This window comes from Macaca fascicularis, chromosome 13, assembly GCF_037993035.2.
Source record: "Macaca fascicularis isolate 582-1 chromosome 13, T2T-MFA8v1.1".
Classification (NCBI taxonomy): Eukaryota; Metazoa; Chordata; class Mammalia; order Primates; family Cercopithecidae; genus Macaca; species Macaca fascicularis.
Window position 1 is genome coordinate 95,602,885 of NC_088387.1, and position 5,205 is coordinate 95,608,089.

General features: G+C 49.0%; 1 long non-coding RNA gene across 1 annotated transcript; it reads left to right on the forward strand.

Annotated features, from left to right (window-relative positions):
- Positions 1-1,199: 1,199 nt before the first annotated feature.
- Positions 1,200-3,211, forward strand: LOC135966860 (uncharacterized). The gene is made up of 3 exons (XR_010580537.1): positions 1,200-1,296; positions 1,989-2,023; positions 2,479-3,211. It is a non-coding gene; the product is annotated as an uncharacterized lncRNA (long non-coding RNA).
- The last annotated feature ends 1,994 nt before the right edge of the window (positions 3,212-5,205 follow it).

Consider the following 5,205-nt stretch of genomic DNA (forward strand, 5'->3'; position numbering starts at 1 on the left):
CAGGTGGGTGGTGCTGGGGCGGGTAGCAGCTCTTCGTTGGGCTTGGGAGTCTGTGTTATCCGTGTGATTTCCCTACAACACCCTGAACACACCTTTGTGGAGAGTCCTTTTGTTAGACCCTTTTCACATGATCCTGATTTGATGGTGCCCTTTGTTCCTGCAGAGACCTGACTGATGGGGTGGAATGCCCTTTTCTATACTTTTTGGGCCACTTCCTGAGGCTGGATCTATGCTGATTTATTTCTGCATCCCCATGCCTGGCACAGTCCTGGGGTTGTGGTTCCTTGATTGTTTTTTATTTTGATTTATTAGAGACAAGGTCTTGCTCTGTCACCCAGGCTGAAGTGCAGTGGTATGATCATCGCTTACTGCAGCCATGAACTCCTGGGCTCAAACAATCCTCCTGCCTCAGCCTCCTGAGTAGCTGGGACTACAGGTTTGCTGGTGTGCACCTCTGCACCTGGCAGGTTGTAGGGTTTTTTCTTTTTTCTTTTTTTTTTTTGAGATAGGGTCCCAGGCTGGAGTGCAGTGGTGTGATCTCAGCTCTCTGCAACCTCTACCTCCCAGGTTCAAGCGATTCTCCCACCGTAGCCTCTGGAGTGGCTGAGACTACAGGTGCATGTCACCACGCCAGCTAATTTTTATATTTTTTGGTAGAGACGGGGTTTCTGCATATTGGCCTCAAGTGATCCACCAGCATTGGCCTCCCAAAGCATTGGGATTAGAGGCGTGAGCCACCATGCCCAGCTAGGCTGTGGTTCAAATAGCTAGCATTTATTGAGCACTTACTATGTGCCAGGCATTATGCCCTGTATTAGTCAATCTTCACAACAATCCCATGACTATCATCCCAGCTTACAGATGAGGAAACTAAGATACACAGATATTGAAGAGCTTGTCTCAGGTCACAGTGGGGCAGATCTGGGTTTGGAGCCCAGGCAGTGTGACTCCTGAGCTGACAGTGTGACTCTCAGCCCTGTCTTTGGGCTGCCTTTCTGCTTGTTGTATGGGGACTGATGTCTCTTAGCTTTGGGATTGAAAAGAATTTGCTTATTTGCTAACTCAGCAACTCAGGTGGAATGGGAATGAAAAGAATTTGTTTCTTTGCCAACTCAGTGACTCAGGTGGAATGGGCAGAAGGTGGAATGTAGGTCACCACGGCAACCGGATCAACGAGGTGCCCCAGCTGGCGAGTCCTTGGGGCTGAGGTTCTACTGCTGGCAAAGAGAAAGGTGTGGTTGGATGGGGCAATGCTTAAGGTACCAGATGCACTGGGAGGACCTGGAAGAGTACCAGGTGGGTAGATCGGGCTGGGGATTCTGGGCAGAGGTGGGAGCTTCCTAAAGCAAGTGGAATGAATGGGAAATTCCTTCCTGAAGCTCTAGCAGGGGTGTCCAACCTTTTGGCTTCCCTGGACCACATTGGAAGAAGAAGAATTGTCTTGAGCCACACATAAAATACACTAACACTAATGCTTGCTGATGAGCTAAAAAAAAAATCACGAAAAATTCTGATAATGTTTTAAGAAAGTTTACAAATATGTGTTGGGCCCCCATTCAAAGCTGTCCTGGGCTGCATGTGGCCTGCAGGCTGAGGGTTGGACAAGCTTGCTCTAGAGTTTACCAGGCGGGATAGCGGTGGTCCCTGTCTTTGCTAAATCTGCATCCATGTGGCCCAGATGAGTTCTCTGAGGTCACCTTCCTCCATCTGTCTCCTGCTGCAGAGCCCAGAGTTTCACTCTTGTCTCTGATCTCCTCTCACATCTGTGCCAATGCCCTCCTTCCCAGGCCTGTAAGAGACTGGGGTTAAGAAAGAGCACCATTTCCTCTCCAGCTGCCACCTCAGGCATCCGCCTCAGCCTGGGGCTCCCCAAGCGGTGCAGAAAAAGAATGGGCGTTTCATCCCCAGCCTCTGCATTGCGCCACTCTCCAGGGGCCACAGCAGGGATGAATGGAGTGGACACATCACTTCTCTGTGATTTATTGCAGGCCCTGACCTTCCTGACCAGAAATGAAATTCTGTGGTGAGTAGAGGCCCCTCCCCTCTTTCCTTCTCCCAGCTCCTCCCTCTGAACTGGATTCTTGCCCTAATACAGCCTCACTCTGGTCCCTGAGTGTGGTCCTTGCTCAGAGCCACACAGTCCTGGAGATGGGGCTGGGACAGGGCCGGCAGGGATGGGAGGGCCATGATCCACAGAGCCCCACTGGAGCTGAATGAGACATCAGGCTTTAGGCTGCTAACCCTTTACTGGGATCCAAGGTGAGGTTTCTTCAGAGGATCATGGAGCTGGACAGAACCTCTTTGGAATAAGGAGGAAAACAAGGAGAGGACGGGGGGAAGTTAGGTCTGAAGTCCATTTTGGTGGTTCCCTGGCTGGGTAAACTTGGATGCATGACTGAAGCCCAGCCTTCCTTCCCTTCCCTCCCCTTCCTGCTTTCCCTCCCTCCCCCTCTTCCTCCCTCCCTGCCCTCTCTCCAGTGCCTGTGATGTGCCTGCCCCTGGAGGCCCTGAAGGTGGGATGGTGAGCAGCCCTGCTCCCTGTTGTCATGCAGACCCCTGTCCAGTTGGGAAGAACCTTCATTCAACGTGGAGGTGGCCAAATACCCTTCTCATGGGGCTGTGGGGAGAGTGAACAGTGTGAGAGGGGTGTGTGTGTGTGTGTGTGTGTGTGTGTGTGTGTGTGTGTTTGGGCCAAGTCAGGTGCCCAACAAAATCTGTTAGATGAATAAAGGAGCTCACCAAGACACTTTCGGGGGAAGGTGGGGGAAGATTCCCTCTCATAATCTCCGCTCGGACTAACCCTCCCCCGTCACCACATGGAAGCCACATTTCCCACTCAGGGTCTGGGGGTGGCAGCTAACGACTTTGTCACAAGCGCAAGACTCTCCAGGCACAAACGAGGATGGGGGATGGCCAGGGCTTGGGGAGCTACAGAAACCAAAGGCTGTCACACGGTGACATAATTTCCCTTTTGAAAATAATATTCACTCACTTTTTTAAATATAAAAAAAATGACGTAACTCCAAATGACCCATATCCTACTACCCATATAACCTCTATTGAAATTTTCTGAAAAGTAACACATGAATAAAAATAAAATGAAATCCAAAAAAAAAAAAAAATCTGCGAGCATGGCTAGAAAATTCAAATAATGGTCCTCACTCATAAGTGGGAGTTGAACAATGAGAATACATGGACACAGGAAGGGGAAGATCACACACTGGGGCATGTCGGGGGGTGGGGATCTAGGGGAGGGATAGCATTAGAAGAAATACCTAATGTAGATGACAGGTTGATGGGTGCAGCAAACCACCATGGACTGTGTATACCTATGTAACAAACCTGCATGTTCTGCACATGTATCCCAGAACTTAAAGTATAATTTTAAAAAAAAGAAAAGAAAAGAAAATTCAGATAGTGTAAAAGTTCTAAGTGAAAAGTAAACGTCTACATTCTCTCCTCCCCATCCTTTTCCCTCAAGGCCGCCTCTGCTCACTGTTGGCTTTTCTTACCATCTAGCCTTCCGGAAGAATTTTCCATACACAGGCCGACACATTTATCCTCCTTTTACCCCATTCACACTGTTGCATTTATTCCATTCATACTGTTCTGTATCTTTTTTTTTTTTTTAAGCTTGTGGGTTTTTTTTTTTTTTTTTTTTTTTTTTTTGAGATAGAGTCTTGCTCTGTCTGCACTTCCCTGGTTTAAGTAATTATCTTGCCTCAGCTTCCCGAGTAGCTGGGACTACAGTTGCCTGCCACCACGCTCGGCCACTTTTTGTTATTTCTGTAGAGATGAGGTTTCTCCATGTTGGCCAGGCTGGTCTCGAACTCCTGACCTCCAGTGATCCTCCCACCTCAGCCTCCCAAAGTGCTGGGATTACAGGGGTGAGCCACTGCACCCCACCTACATTTTAGAACTTCGATAGGTATGACAATGTTGTCCTTCAAAGGAGTTGCACCAGTTTATACTCTCAGCAATGGCCATACCTGTCCCACTTTCCACCCCAGGGGCTTCAAATGGCATTCATGGATCCACCCCTGGGGCTCCTCCTATATGCCAGGAGGGAGCATGTGGTGGCAGATGAGAGGAGCAAGAGGAGGATGGGAGGAGTTCAGGCTCTTTCTTGAACATCAATCCTCCATTTTCATTTGTTCTGCATTGGCCTTCAGAGAAAGATTTCCTTGGAAGCGAGCCATGTTCAGGGATGCCTCCCTTCTGAAACTCCCACCCAGGCCCTGAGATGACCTCCTCCCAGATCCTGTTTCCAGTCTGTTTCCATCCCCATGGAAGGTGCCTTTCCCCTGAGAAGAGCACAGTTTGGCTCTGTGTTTTGCTGGGGAGGGGGGTCCTGGTGAGTGCTGCCAGGGAAGGCTCCAGTTCACAGTTCACGGTTCATGGTTCAGTGCAAACTTCTCTAACAAGCAGTTCTCAAAGCTCTTTCTGGCCTGCCCCTTCTCTTGACAGCACCACTCCTGAGCATGAGGGGCCTGTGCCTGCCCCCAGGGTAGCTCCTGCTCAGGAGGCTCCCACTCTCGAAGGCCAGTGTGGGTCAGCGCTGGGGGTGGTAAGGTTGGGGATACCATTGCATAAGGAAGTCAGAGTGGACGGCAAAGTGTCCAACTCCTGTTACTTGGACACCTTCAAATAAGACAGAGTGAGAAGCACTGGTTAGGCCAGGGGCAGCAGCGCAGAAATGCTCAAATGGGAAGGTGATACCAGTGAGAGCTCTCTGCTGCTTTAAACCAAGGGGAGTCTCCATACTCAGGAGACCACAACCCGGGGAGCAGCTGAGAATGTGGAATAGCTGTCAAGAGCTTTGAAGAATGGAAGAAGACCAGTGAAGGCAGGAGATGCTGAAATGTCCCAGTTAAAAATGAGAAGTACACCTTGACCCAGCCATTCCACCTGCATGAAGAGGACACAGGTGAAGTAATTGCTGATTCATCCATCCGGGGAAGACTGCCCTTGGAGAGGAGGGGAAGAGCTTTCCATTTGATATAGAGCCATCTCCAAGGTATATTATTAAGTTAAGAAAGCAAAGTTCAGGGGGCTTCCAGTTACATGGAGAATAGAGCATTTTCTTTGACCTCTGTTTCCTCTACTAAAAGGAGAGTAAAGGAATAAAAAAAAAAAAAAAAAAAAAAAAAAAAAAAAAAAACGGAAGAAAAAAGAAACCCATAAGGACAAAGAGAACACAAGCAA